Source organism: Pogona vitticeps, chromosome 4 (genome assembly GCF_051106095.1).
Source record: "Pogona vitticeps strain Pit_001003342236 chromosome 4, PviZW2.1, whole genome shotgun sequence".
NCBI classification, from domain to species: Eukaryota; Metazoa; Chordata; class Lepidosauria; order Squamata; family Agamidae; genus Pogona; species Pogona vitticeps.
In genome coordinates this window covers 143,559,217-143,572,494 of record NC_135786.1, presented here as the reverse complement: position 1 = coordinate 143,572,494, position 13,278 = coordinate 143,559,217, and the positions used below count along the sequence as shown (strand labels likewise).

The 13,278-nt window shown below is 41.2% G+C and overlaps 1 protein-coding gene and 1 pseudogene across 1 annotated transcript in view; one reads left to right on the top strand and one right to left on the bottom strand.

Annotated features, from left to right (window-relative positions):
* The window catches only part of FBXL7 (F-box and leucine rich repeat protein 7), a 171,807-nt gene that overhangs the window by 137,185 nt on the left and 21,344 nt on the right, over nucleotides 1-13,278 (bottom strand). The window lies entirely within an intron of this gene.
* On the top strand, nucleotides 12,694-12,842 carry LOC140707130 (U1 spliceosomal RNA; annotated as a pseudogene).

The window sequence follows — 13,278 nt, the reverse complement described above, 5'->3', positions numbered from 1 at the left end:
TTAAGGACAGCTGCTTCCAGGTACCCTGCTTACCAGAACTGATCTCCTACCAGCCCACGAAACAGCTGTTTAGTAGACCGACAGAAACCAAATTGTGCTTCCAAACAGGGCACACAAGGATGACTCCTCTTGACCTTTAGTTGTTTGAAGTTTCCTGAGAACCCAAATGAACCACTACTGTGACTTTATCTCCTTCCAATGAGGAAGGGACATATACTGACAACAGATACTCTTACACAAAAGTAAATCCAATATACAAAAAATGTATAAAGTCTGTGTTTTATCCTTCCTAGCAGCAGCTAAATGTTTCTACATTACAGTGGAAATTACAGCCTATTGTAGAGTTCTTCCTGAAACATACACTCACTGCTGATACCTAAGTACACCATGATGAGCAGTTTTAAGAACATATTGTACATGAACAGCAACCAAAGAATCATGTGGCCCTTTTTAAAGACAAATAGAGATCAGTTTTCACATACCTGGAAAATTGTAACATGTGCACATAGTAAGCACATGCTTATAAATCACATACATAAATGTGCGAAACAACACTGGATAGTTTAACATCTTTATCTTGACAAGCAGACATATTCTCTGCTACCTTATGTGTGAGGCAACTTCAGTCAGAAGGCATGTTCTGGCAGCATCTGGCAGCAACACAATAGTAAGAGGTACCATGTTACTGGTTAATGCCACATAGCAAATTTTACTGAGAGAACTATTATACACAAGGGACTCAGTGCAGACAAAGGTAGTCATGTATTCCTCTGTTCACCTGGAAGCTCTGATTCCGTTGAAGTCTTAGTCTTGCTATGGAAAAGTAAAAGAGACAGAGTCAGCAGCACAATTGTCCTCAACACCCACTGTATCACTGGGGACTTTGAAATGGCTTACAGTTCACAAAAGATATACAAGCAATTAAATGGGTTAGATCAAAACTATAACCTCACTACAAATGCTGTTTTGGACATTCTTGTAGTACAGTGATTACCTAGATCCATTTCAGTCTGGTGTGTAGAGGCCAAAACAGCCTTAGTTTCCCCTTACTCATCACCTTATTCAGGAAAGTGGGAAGTTCTACCCTGTTGACTCCCCTACATATCTCAGTGGCTTTTAATGCCATTGTCATTGGAATCTTATGGGGTGACTGCGGGACAGGAGTAGGAGGCATAGTTTTATGATGGTTCTATTCCTACCTGCAGGATCTGATAGAAAGAGTGGCACAACTATCCAGAAAGATTCCATTTAATCATCTGACTCCCAGTGCAATTTTGTTTGCTCTAGCCTTGATACATATTTTGCTCAACCCATATTTTTCAGAATCTCCTTGCTCCTATTGTCCTCTCCTCCTTCAGTAATTTGCTATTTCCATTTCTAAAAGTGTTTACTTTCAGAGAGAGAAACAAAGCCTCAACTCTGTCTATGCAAAGGACAACAGCTAGGATTGTCATTTGAAAGGAATCAGCATAACTCAAAATAATGATTGAAAGCAATCATGGACATATTAATAGAGCCTCCAACAATTTCTAATATTATTCATGCTGAAAGGAGAAAGGATTCCAGAACTGACTTGGGTCACATTTGAAATTGTTGTTCATATGACATGCCTCTCAAGATATAAGGCCTGCTGGAGAATTACAAATTTTTTTCTGATGGTATCTACTAAGCTGGAGATGGAAAGGTCCATGCAGATGCCTGTGGGTATTAAAATGAGGACCAATCAGGTAATCTTTAAAAACACAAGAATACCTTGCCCCCAGATCCTTTTGCTTAGTGTAGTAAATAGTACTAGAGTAGTCCCATTGTGCAAATCAAATCTTAGATCAAATCAAGCTTGAACCAAATGCCAAAACTGAGGCTGTGCTACTTGGGGTCCATCATAAGAAGACAGGATTTTCTGGAAAAGACAGTAATGCTGGGAGGGGTTGAAGGCAGCAGGAAAAGAGGAAGACCAAATATGAGGTGGATTGACTTCCCTGGCTTGAGTCTGCAAGAGCTAAGCAGGGTTGTTGAGGACAGGACCTCTTGGAGATTACTGATTCATGAAGTCACCATAAGTTAGGGGCAACCTGACAACACATAACAAGACCCTTTGAATTAGTGGATTCCTTGTGACAAATCCTCTGTAAGCTCTGTTGATTCAAGTAGGTGACATACTATGCTAAAGCCTGTCCAATTAGAGTAGGGCCATCTGAATCAATGGAACTTATAGAGAAGATGACTCATCATATCTCCAGTGGATCAATGGATCTATTCTGGTGCAATTTACTACACTAAGCAACAAGATTTTGACTCTCATCTCATAATATGGAATTAGAATCCTTATTTCCTATCCCATATTGGGATCTTAGACCTTCAACACATTTTAAATAAATAGATGTTCATTGTCTGCTGAGGATTCTGTTAATACTGTACTAGAGCCTTTCCTTGCAATATCACAAACTGTGCTGTTCCTTACCCAAAAAAAACAAAAACAAAAAAAGAATGAGTACAGCAATGAGTAGTAAAATATCAGATGACTGACATAAAAGATGGAAATACATTTCTGATTCAGTTCCTAACACAGAAAGGGCAGCAAGCATCTTCTTTGCTTACAGAAGCAAAGTCTGAGAGAACTGAAAGACTAAAACACAGAAACAAATATGACCCGCCAAGCAATAAAAGCATAAATAAATTCATACACAAGAGAAAACATAATCCCTCAGATTGGGAGGAAAAAAAATAACTTGCTTATCATTACGTTTATGAAATACACTTTTATCATTATGTTTATGAAACACTACTTACGTCAGATTAAAAATGAAGAACCCATAAACAAATGGTTTTACAACTGAAATCTCTCTCTCTCTCTCTCTCTCTCTCTCTCTGTGTGTGTTTAACGCTTTATCTGCTTGTCAGGAAAGGCTTTGGAGGTCATCCCCAATCTGTCTAAACATGCCTGCCAACTGACATACAGCAGAATTAACACAAAAGACCATAAGGTCATAATGCAATAAATCAGTTTTAAAAGCAGATACTGTAGTTCAGCCAGATTCTAACACTAAGACACAAGAGAATTAGACTAGGCAGGCCAATATAAATTCTTAAAACTATGGACACAGAATAAACTCTTGAGTGCAAATTTCTGGAAGGCAATTAAAACTTTGGAATGAAACTCCCCCTAGGAATCCATCTGTAATACACTGCATCCCTCAGGGTCAGACTCTTACTACCAAGGTGGAGGATCTTTGTCCCTCGAGATGGTCTTGCACTTTAGTTCCCATCAGCTTTATCAGCAAAGCTAATGGTGACAGATGACCGTAGCTGTAGTCCACCAACATCAAAAGTTGAAGCCTACCAAAGTTGGAAGGACACATGTTCCCCACCCTATGCCATGTCTTCTCTACCTTAGGGGTCATCCACACAGAGTACCATATTCTCCATGTATAAGACTATACTTTTTTCTAAAATTTTTTAGACTAAAAATTGAGGGTCGTCTTATACACGGAAGTAAGCTGAGGAGAGTACAAAACAAGTGGAGAAGAAAGCAGGGATCAAATTGTTCCTACAGGGCTTTGATCCCTGCTTTCTCTTCATTTTCCTAATCCTTAGCAAAAGGAAAGCAGGGATCAAAGCGCTGTCTGGGTGAGCTCACAATCTAAGGTTCCTCCTCCTTGCAGTGTTCTTTAAAAATGTTAAAGACTAAATGCTGTGAAAGCAAAGAACTTATTTGCCAAAAATCATGGAAGATTGATTTACATGCAACACATTATTAATTTTAAGGCCTGCCATATCCAAAGGCAAAGTTGACATCTAACCAGAAGTAAACAAACAAACAAACAAAAAGAAACAATATTGACAAAAGCTGACATCTAACTACCAGAAAAGAAACAATATTGACAAAATTGATCAAGTCCATCCTGAGATGGTTAGCTTCTTTACTCTAACCACCTAGAAAAAAGAGCTAGAGGTAGACATGCAGGAGAGTTTGTCAAACGGGGGAACATAACAAAAACAAATGCTAGTATTGAACCATGTAGATTACACAAAGTGGGTAAATTAATTGCTTTTAATCAAGAGGCCAGAGCTTCTGGCCATTTGGCTACCCTAACAGGATAAGTTAGCTTCATCAGTCAACTTCTCTTTCATTTGGTTGAATTAGCCAAGTTTTGTAAAGAAGAATTTCCAAGCACAAATCAAATTTGCACAAACATATCAAGCTAATTTGACTGGAATCACAACTTAAATGGAAATATCGTTTTCAGTGGTAGATGTTAAATCGTCCTAAATATACTACCGGAAGTTAGTTCTACTGACTGAAGAAATTCCACTGAAGAAAACAACTAATTCCTGCATAGACAGGAGGCTGGACAAAACAACCCTTGAGATTCCTCCCAGTTTTATGTTTTGATAACAACATCCACATTGGCGCTCAGAACTGGATAGGTGTGCTTCACCACTGAAAAGGCACATACCATGAACATTAAAGCAACACTTTACACTTCTACCAGCCCAACTTTGCATACACACAAATCTACCCAAATAGACCTGGTTAAATTCTCCGTCAATGTTGAGCTCCATCTGCAAAATGGAATATATTCCATTATAGCCTCAGAAAGTCAGATTCAGCAAGTCACTTAAAAGTTAGTCTTGCCCAACATCCCTGTGTGATATGGAGGGACCCCATTTTATGGAAAGCCTTTTGTATCTGGCTGCAGAGCCAGAGGTTGGGAGTTTGATTCTCCACTGTGCCTCCTGGAGAACAGCTAGCCCGTGTAGTAATGGGCAAGTTGCAAAATCCCAGAGTGCCTCCAGAAAAAAGGAATGGTAAACTATTCTAAGTACTTTCTACCTAGAAAACCCTGGAAAGGGTTGCCATAAGTTGGAATTGACTTGACAGCATGCAATTGTTATTACTTGATGGTAATAGCTGTTCACATTCAGCGTTGTTCATGACTTGTTAGTCTTAATGTACTGTTACAATCCATGAAAATGTAGAGGATAGCAGATGAAAAATGGACATCAGTAAAATAATCCAAAGGCAGAGCTGTTAAAACACACACCTCAAATGGAAGATCTCTAAGGATGAAGACATATAAATACAGCTATGTATAGGAGTCACTGAAATGATCTGCAGTCAGTCTTGATCATAAAACAGGGAATATTTTCTCCCCTGCTCCATCCAGACAAATTCATTTTTAGCTTATAAATGATCAGACAATTCCAAGAAGCACCACAATAAAACTGTATCAACTCTGGGCACAGATTCCCCTTCTTCACACCACAAACATTTGGGGACAATTACTTTAGACTAAAATGGATTCAGCCAACCATGCCCATGGAAAGTTGTCTCACAAACTGTATACATGTTGTCTATGGAATAACTCAAACACTTCATTCTGTCAATAATCCAAGGCGGGAAAGATGTAAACATCTTATAGCACAGAAGGAATTTATGGAACCCTCCCATAACTGAATTTGACTTTTCCAAAGGTATTTGGGAATTCAATTATTGTTCCAAGCTGCCTTGTATTTATTACATGAACAGCAATTTCTATTACTTGCCATCAATCACTGAATTTTGACATTTACTGAACAGGGCTTGTGGGAGAGGGCAGATGAGGAAGGCAGGTATGTCTGTGAGAAAATATGGATTCTGGCAGCCCTTGGCATCATGTCTACTTGAACTGGGGACTGAAGGACCCTTCTGTTTCTTTGCCAGACAGCATTTCCTTGCATTCTGTTGTCTACACAGAGAGGGGAAAACACAAGCAATCTTCTTAAAAGAACCTATAAGCCCTATGCAGATGTACAGGTTAGTTTTTTGACAATGCCCCTCAGAATCTTACAGAGATAAGACTTTAGCTCTGGTTGACAAACTCTTGTAGTTCAAGAAAGCAGCTTTTTCAAACTCTGGCCATGCTCAAATACACCAAATTCCAAAGTAGACTCCAGAATTCTTTCCCAAAATGGTCAAATCAAAGCTTCTATGAATGTTACGGTATAAAACAACAGCCATTTCCAGTGGTTTCTCTCCAGTCAATAGTACTCTGAAGAATAAGGAGCATGAGGAGAAAACACTGCAGTGTGGACTGAGGAATGTTTTGTTCAGAATTCCAGATGTCCTAGATTTTTTTCTCCATTCCCTCTCCTTTTGGTGATTTTCTGCCAAGTGTGTGTGTGATATCTACACACTTGTGCCCAGTTTCAGCAACATTAAAAGACGGGCTGAAATCCTGTCATACAGTTAAGCAAAAAGTATAACTTTTGATGGCAAATTGTCATAAGTTAAGAAATATCCATGGGCATTATTTGCTGCACACTGAGTTGTACAACTCAGCATGCAGCACATAATGCCTACGGAGAGTTCTTAACTTAACAAAAATTCACCACTAAAAGTTACATTTTGGCCATGGAGTTTCCCTTCCAGAGACATGCAAGGGTAACTCTCACTTCCATCCTTGGAGATATTTTAAAGCTTTTTTTTTTTCAGTTAACCCAGGAATTAAGTACCTAGATAAAGATAGAAAAAGAACAGACAGAATAACTTCTATGCGCCTCCCCCACTACCCCCTTGTTTCAGCCACTCCATTCCCTCTCACTCCAATGTCAGAGTCATTTAATTTTTACTCTAGTCTGTAAACATTCCATGGCACTGAGATTATCCATTAGCTTTTGGAGTTCTCTTCCATCACCACTACGTCAGTTGGAACCTCTTCCTGTGCAATCATAGCACAGTTTTATTTCAATTTATATGAGAACATAAAAACATTAATTGGTATTAAAAGAAATAACCATGCTGCCTCTGAAATTAGACATAAACAGCATATCTACACTACACATTTATAACAGTCTTATTCCACTTTAACTCTCACGGTTCCATTCTATGCATTCGTGGGACATGAAACTAAAATTCTCTGCTTGACAGCTCTAGCAAAAAGGTGCATTCCCCTGTGAGAATTCTGTGTGCCTCACCAGGCTTCAAATCCCAGAATTCTGTGGGATACAGCTATGACAGCTAAAGTGTTATCAAACTGCTATAACTGATTGATATAAATACACCTATAGAGTGTTCTGTCATGTTAAAGACTAGAAAGTATTGTTTGTGATAGGAGTAAGAGGACTGCAGTCTACTTCATCAGATAAACTGTGGATTGCCACCAATTTTATTAGATGAATCTGGTGGCACATGTTATTATACACAAAAGCTTAAGCTACAGCCTTAGAAATACAGTATAGCCTTATCCAGAGTCAGACTGCCAATCCATCTAGCTCCACACTGTCAACAATGACTGGCAGTGTCTCTCCATTGTTTAAGACAGGATACCTTCCTGGCACCTTCTCTGGTGATGTAAGGGATGAAGTCTTGGGAATCACTACATGCCACTCAAATGTGTACCACTGAGATGTAACCTCATTCCCCAGTCTTCATGACTGACAGTTATCAGGAAATCCATCCCCTTCTATAACATTTAAAGGCATCAGAGCTTATAAGTATCACTGCCAGTTGTGACAATGAACTCTACACATTAACTATGGATTGTGTGAGGTAATATATTCTGTCCTAAGGAGCTAGCATAAGAGATTCCTTGATGCCTTCCTAAGACTTTCTATGGCTTATGTTTTAAGGATGGGGAATTAGCAGAAACAAGCATTCCATGCAGCCCCTGCTAGCCCTCATCTACCTTTATGTAAAACCTGCACTACAACATTTCCTGCCCACTTTATGGGATTACGCAGTGGCTTTAGTGGTTTAGCCATGGTCCCACCCTCAGTTTGTGTTCATGGAATTGTATGCTCAAATTCCATGCTCAGGGCCAGTGAAAAACAAACATTTATGCCTGATGGTAACATGGCTTTTACTCGATGAGACGCTTATATTATTCTATCAAAGCATGAGCAAGACCAACATCACTATGAAAATTCAAGCATCCGTTCCGGCAGACAAAGTTCATTGTGAAATTCTCTCTCATTCTGTGCTTTAAAAGGCAGTTTGGATAGCAGAGCTGAAAGTCACTCCTCTCATACAAACCATTGCGGTCATTTGTGGGCTGTTTATTTTTTAAAAAGATTCTCATTTATAACCAAGATGTAATCAAGTATGCAGATCCTGCCTATGCCCACCAGATGCTTGATAGATAGATAGATAGATAGATAGATAGATAGATAGATAGATAGATAGATAGATAGATAGATAGATAGATAGATAGATAGATAGATAGATAGATAGATAGATAGATAGATAGATAGATAGATAGATAGATAGATAGATAGATAGATAGATAGATAATGTTTGTTTGTTTGTTTGTTTGTTTGTTTGCTTGCTTGTTTGTTTGGCTTCCATACGACCCATCTGGCTACTAGGCTACTCTGGGCAGTTTACATATTAAACATATAATGAACATAATACATACAATGAACATAATACTTTAAAATCAAAATAAAGATAAAACAACAATTTAAATAATAATAATTACAATAGTATAAAATAATATAGAGCAAGACAGCAGGACTGACAGTATAAATCTTAAGACCACTTGCTGTGATTAGGTGTTGTCATTAAGGTGTTGTAGGTTCCGGAAGGCCTGTCGGAAAAGCCACATTTTTACCAGTTGCTTAAGTGAAGGGGCCAGGCAGATTTTGTGCGGGAGGTTGTTCCAAAGCTGAGGAGCAACCTCTACGAAGGCCCAGTTTCTGGTTCTCTCTTTCCAGGCCTCTCTTGGGGTCAATACTCTCAACCATCCAGCCTGGGAAGATCATATGAAGTGGGTAGATCTCATTAGGAGAAGGCATTGTGTCAGGTATCAAGGTCCTAAACCATTTAGGGGTTTATAAGTTAACACCATCACCTTGAAGCTGGCACAGAAACGGACGGGTACCAGTGCAGGGTGTCCAGGATTGGAGAAATAGGTTGATGTTTCTTGATGCCACTCAGTAGTCTGGCTGCCATACTCTGGACCTGCTGAAGGTTCCATAATAGTCTCATGGGCAGCCCCACATAGAGAGCATGACACTAGTCTATTCTTGAGACTACCAGTGCATGAACCAGAGTGGTGAGGGATCCGGTGTCAAGGTAGGGACACAGCTAGACAATCCGCCTTAGGTAAAGTATGTGGAATGAACCACAGATGCTATCTGAGGCTCCATTGACAGCACTGGGTCCAGTAGTACACCCAAGCTGCGAACCTGATCCTTAACAGAGAGAGTAGCCCCCCCCCCAAAGAAGAGGGACGCATCCAATCCACAAACACTAGGGGTACCCACCCACAGGATCTCCATCATGGCCAGGTTCAGCTTCAGTCTATTATCCCTCATCTACCCCAGCATGGCATCCAGGCAATGCTCAAGGAACAGGACATCATCCTCTGCAGTGGTGTGGAAGGAGAGAAAGAGCTGGGTGTCATCGGCATATTGGTGACACAAAAGCTCCAAATCTCCTGTTAACCTCCCCAGGGGCCTCATATAGATATCAAACAGCCTCAGGGAGATGATCGACCCCTGAGGGACTCCACAGTTAAGGGTCTAAAGGGTGGACATCATCTTGCCAAGCTGTACTCTCTGAGGACGGCCCTCAAGGAAGGACGGGAGCCAGGCTAAGGCCAGACTGCCAATCCTCAACCCAGAGAACCACCCCAGAATGTTGATAGTATTGAGGGCCGCTAATAGGTTGAAGAGGTTTGATGATTTTTGCTTTACCCCTCCACTTTCTTGCGAATGAAAGTGGAGGGGGAAAGCACTTTCCTTGCAACAAAGTGGAGGGGAAAAGCAGGGATCAAAGTGCCTTTGTCCCTGCTTTCCCCCTCCACTTGCTAAGTAGGCTTAGCAAGAAAGGGGAATGTAGGGATCAAAGCGATCCTGCAGCACTTTGATTCCTGCTTTCCCCCTCCACTTGCTAAACCCCACTTAGATTTCTTAATTTTGAGTTAGAAAAGTGTGTGGGGGTCTTATACATGGAAAAATATGGTAAGCTACATGTGACATTGGAAACATTTCTTGATTTCAGCTGCCTAACTTAAGATTTTCCAGAAAGGAATTTTTATTATCATTGTTCTTAAAACACTGTGAGTTGGAAACCCTGATTACATACTGAAAATAACCCAGTGATCTACTAGCAGAATCCACATCCCCATTCTGCCTCTCCCAGCTTTATTTTACTTAAGAAAAAAAAAAACCTCACTGCTATGGCACACAGTGAGTGACATGGTCAATTTTACCCCAAACCAATAGATTTTTTTATGGCATTGAAAAGCAGGCATGTCATTCTCACTGAGACATAACCAGCAGGCTTCATTTTATGCCTCATTTGTGACTTTATTTGTTTTACTGAAGTCCAGAATCAAACATGAGGGAGCTTCCATCACGTTTACTATGGCTGAATGCCCAGAGTTAGCTCCCCACTCCTTCTTTTCCATGCTACTGTTTAAATCGAAGTTATGACCTGTTTGCAGCATCGGCCACATGGAGGGCCAAAAGAATCATGGATCCCTTTAGGCCTGGGTGGACTACAGTGACTTGTCAAATCTGCATTCTTTATGCGAGATGACCTGCTGAGCTACAGAAGACATACCTTGCAGGAAACCAAAGGCATATACTCTGTTTATACCTATGGATATTCCGCGCAAGCCAGCTTTTGCTCAGACAGTTTCACCACTGTTGGTATTTCCAGGGTCATTCACAATTTTCTCGGAATTTCAAAATAATTCATTAGATTTATTAAATTTATTGCAGCAGTATACTCCATCGAATGGTGCCCATGTACTCAAACCAGAGTGCTGACTGCACAAGAATATATAGTGGACCTTGATGTAGAAAACAATTGCTGAGGACATGGTTCCCCTACTAACTGTCCTGTGTGGGGCTCCTGGGAGTTGCAGTGCAAGAACACCTGGGTTACCCAAGGTTGGGAACCACTGCCCTACAGCAATAGTGAGCAAAGTGTGGTGCCTCAGATATTGTTGGGCCGCATATCCCACCATTCTATACCACTGGCTATACATCTAGGGCTGATGGAAGTTGTAATCCAACAATACCTGAAAAACCGCCTTTATTCCACCAGAAGGGTCCTCTTTAGAAATTACTATGGACACTCCCAGATAATATTCGTGAAGGCTTTCACGGCCGGGATCTAATGGTTGTTCTGGGTTTTTCGGGCTCTTTGGCCGTGTTCTGAAGGTTGTTCTTCCTAACGTTTCGCCAGTCTCTGTGGCCGGCATCTTCAGAGGACAGCAACCTGTGCTCTGCTGTAGTTGGCTTGGGAGTGCAGTATTTATGGCTGTGAGACAGGCTTTTGTCTTTTTCTGTAGATGGGTGATTAGTGTGTATTGTTGTGGGTGTATTGTTGTGCTAAGGAGAAGAAATTATCTGTTCCTGTGGTTGATGGGTGTCATTAGCTGGTCTTTTGTGTGTAGTGATCCCCTGTCCTTGTGGCTGGGTAGAGTTTGTTGACCTTTTGCACGTTGTATTTTTGAGAGCTGGGAGCCAAGTTTTGTTGAGCTTCATATTTTCCTCTTTTTTGTTGAAACTGTGCTGGTGCTTGTGGATTTCAATGGCTTCCCTGTGCAGTCTGACGTAATGATTGCTGGTGTTGTCCAGTATTTCAGTATTTTGACATAGAATTTCATGTCCAGTTTGTTTCAGGGCATGTTCAGCTACTGCAGATTTTTCTGGCTATTTTAGTCTGCAGTGTCTCTCATGTTCTTTGATTCTGGTGTGGATGCTTCATTTTGTGGTTCCAATATATATCTGGCCACAACTGCAAGGTATCTGGTATACTCCTGCGGTGGTGAGGGGGTCCCTTCTGTCCTTTGCTGACTGTAACATTTGTTGTATTTTTGTGGTGGGCTTGAATACTGTTTTTAGGTTGTATTTTTTCAAAAGTTTCCCCATGTGGTCCGTGACCCCTTTGATGTATGGCAGACATATTTTATTTGTGGTTGGCTGTTTTTCTTCTTCAGTTCGGTGTTGTTTTTTTCTTGGCTTGATGGCTCTTGTGATTTCATTTTTGGAGTAGCCATTTGCCTGTAGGGCCCAATTCAGATGGTTGAGTTCAATGCTGAGAAACTGAGCTTCACAGTTCCAATTTGCACAATCTACCAGTGTTTTGATTATGCCTCTTTTTTGCTGTGGGTAGTGGTTGGAGTTTTTGTGTAGGTACTGGTCTGTGTGGGTGGGTTTTCTGTAGACCTTGTGTCCCAGTCGGAGGTCAGTTTTGCGTAGGACCATGACATCTAAGATGGTGAATTGTATATTTGGGTGGATAATGTTGAGATGGTTGAGAAATTCTTCCAATTTTTCTTCACCGTGACTCCAAATTGCAAAGGTGTCATCCACATATTGGAACCAGACTGTGGGTGTGAGTCTGGTTTCGATATGTGGAACCATGCACATTCTGTCCCCTGACCCCCCAAGGCATTGTGACCCCCTGCTTGCACCTCCCACTCAGTACAGGGCTGCACAGCCCCAGTCCTGCCAGAGGCCAAGAGAGCTCCTCAGTGTTTTGGGGTGCCCTGCAGGACCCCCATCAGGGGCTAGGTGTTCCTCCCACAAGCCTCTAGTGCACAGAGCCTCTAGTACAATTAGCATATGCTAATACCTGTGCACTAGAGGATTGTGGGAGGAACTCCTGTACTGAGTGGGAGGTGCAGCCAGGGTCACCATGCCTTGGGGGGGGTCAGGGGACAGAATGGGGTAGGAGGTGCAAGGGCCAATCCTTCTCCTACCTTGCAGGGGAAATACCCTTCCTGGGGGAGGTTCATCCATTGCACTTTGGGTGTACTGCTGATCCCTGTGATTTCCCCAAATGTGGGGAACTCAACTGCATAATTTGTGTTAATGGGGGATTGCATTTATGATTTCCCTCGTTTTTCTAGATTTCTTTTCATCTCTTTTTGTCTTCTGCAAGACCTATTGCAAAGGCAGCAAGTCCTGGTGATATCTTATATTTCATTCTTCTTCTTTTTCTCCCCTGTGGTAAAGAATCAGAGCAAAAGGAGTCACCATTATCAGGAGCCAGGGGGCTGCTTTGATTCCTTTTATCTTCTTTCTTTGCTAGAGAAAAAGAGGGGGGTGGCCATCTGAGACCCATTGCATTTCCAAAGGTGGTGCAGTTGAGGGGATTGCTTTTCCCCAATATGGTATGGGGAACTGTGTTTTGCAAGATGATGTCTTCTATGGTATGGGGAACTGTGTTTTGCAAGATGATGTCTTCTATGGTATGGGGAACTGTGTTTTGCAAGATGATGTCTTCTATGGTATGGGGAACTGTGTTTTGCAAGATGATGTCTTCCATGGTCAAGT